Here is a 2062-nt window from a genome sequence, read left to right on the forward strand (position 1 = left end):
ATTCAGCTAGCGTTGAGTACGAGCTACAAGAGAAATAAGTTACAAACATCTTTGAGCAAGACGTTAGATTTTTTTTTAAACTTTATTATTTATTTTCAGTGTGAGTAGACTGTGCCGACGTTACGTTGTGTTCAAATTCCACCCAGAGTCTGAATTTAGAGCTGGCGAGACTGCACCATCTGACTTGTGTAGTCCCAGAACTTCCCAGCCTTAAATGTGCATCGACACGTAACTACAGGGTGAACGTGAGTGGAAGATAGCATCGGTTCTCCGTCCCCCTTGCTGGATTGAAGATTCAACTTCAGGTCGAGGGTTGATAAAAATTCCCCACATCCAGATTTTTGGGGGCGTGAAAGATTCCCAAGGGAGTAAGTCTACGCGTCACCATTTTCGACATAAAGTATTTGTTGTTTGTTTTTGGTCTTCAGGAGTCACGAACAACGTGCTGGTCGGCAAGGACACTCGTCAGCACGAAGTCAGCAAAGGTTCTTTTTGGTAAGAAACATCGCATCTGTTTATCTGAGTAACACACCGGAGTTATTTTAGCATATTCATGCGGCGCGCTGGACTTGCGGCGAGCAAGTTTCTTTGTGGTTGGTATCTTGTGTGTCTTCGGGGCACGGAACACGCAAAATTGTCCGTAGCTGCGAAGGTTAAGGGGGAGTACTCGTTTGTCAAAATGTCCCCCGCGATGAGCTAGCGACCAGTCAATGTGTCAAACGGTCGTGGCTCCAGGTGACACCTGTCAATCACTTTGTTGTTGTTGTTGTTGTTGCCAGTCTGATCGTGGACTTGGTGTGCGCGGGATGCCACGCGGTTCTCGGGATGATCTACAGGTCGACGCCCAAGAACTTCAACTACAAGAGATGCACCTTCTGCTTCAACGTGGCCTGCATCGACAGGTAGCTCGCCTCAAATTTGCCAGCCGCAATCGTGACAAGGAGGCGCGTCCTGAATGCGCTGGCGTGTGTGGCAAGCCGCTTGTCTCCTCTTTGTATAATTTTCTTGCAAATTATTTGAGGCGGTTGCCCCGTACATGCTCTAGAAACTCAAAGTTTGGGGATCAAATGGATGATCCAAAATGTGCGAATTGTGAACGAGCGCGAAAAGTGCTTGAAATGCCAGCCACAATTCAAATCCATAGTGCATAAAATCTAAATGAAATAATCCCCCCAAAAGTCTGCAGGCAGATCAAAATAGACAACAAAATCAACTCATAAAAATGAACGGCATTGTCATCTATTTTGGTTTGATGACGTGATTGATTCAAACACGTTCTCGTTGAATGTGCATATCGTCAATCCCCAAATCCTTAGAAATGTACGACTGTCAATCAGACGTGGCTAATTTGCTTTTGATTCGATTATTTTTTTTTTACTTGAATTTTCTGTTATGTGTGTGTGTGTGTGTGTGTGTGGACATAAAGTTAATTTATATTGCTTTGCCATATATTTTGTCATTTTTTTCCACTGTTTTTTCGATCAATTTATTGTTTTATTGTTTATAGTTCTATGGATGATGTTTGCTCCATGCCGAGTGTTGAGATGTGCGCTTCGTTCGGGATGTATTTGGGAAAATGACAAGAGATGAAATTTCTTGCTGAACTCAAACTCGTGGCATGTTTCTTTTTGCTGACTGCACAGAGAGCGGCCACTTCTAATCACCACTGAACAGGAAGAGAATTTCGCGCCGAATACAGACCGGATATGGCGTTGTGTCTTGGGTTGCCAGATCCGCTCAAAATAAACAAGTATGATGTCCCAATGACACATTTCTATCGTAAAGAACCTATTACAACATTACAGAAATAAGGATATAAAATACTGTTTCTTAACACCTCCACTTTTACTCAGTTCGCTGTAATGTAAACAAAATTAAATACACCAAAATAGGAAACAATGTGGACCCTGTCTCACACATTTCAAATCCCAAAAACAATGGGTGCAAACTCAATTAACTTTGTCAGAAGTGCCTTTTAAGTGTCTTAACAGTCTTACCTTGTGTTAGCTGTTAAGCGGATAGTGTTGTTTGGTTTTTGTTGTTTTTTTGGGGGGGGGGGGCG

The 2062-nt window shown here is 42.8% G+C and overlaps 1 long non-coding RNA gene across 1 annotated transcript; it reads left to right on the top strand.

Moving 5' to 3' along the window:
• The first annotated feature begins 19 nt into the window (after nt 1–19).
• Nucleotides 20–922, top strand: LOC109513476 (uncharacterized). Its single transcript, XR_002167851.1, has 3 exons — nt 20–305; nt 429–495; nt 780–922. It is a non-coding gene; the product is annotated as an uncharacterized LOC109513476 (long non-coding RNA).
• The last annotated feature ends 1140 nt before the right edge of the window (nt 923–2062 follow it).

This window comes from Hippocampus comes, unplaced genomic scaffold (genome assembly GCF_001891065.2).
Source record: "Hippocampus comes isolate QL1 unplaced genomic scaffold, H_comes_QL1_v1.1 scaffold875, whole genome shotgun sequence".
In the NCBI taxonomy this organism is placed as follows: Eukaryota; Metazoa; Chordata; class Actinopteri; order Syngnathiformes; family Syngnathidae; genus Hippocampus; species Hippocampus comes.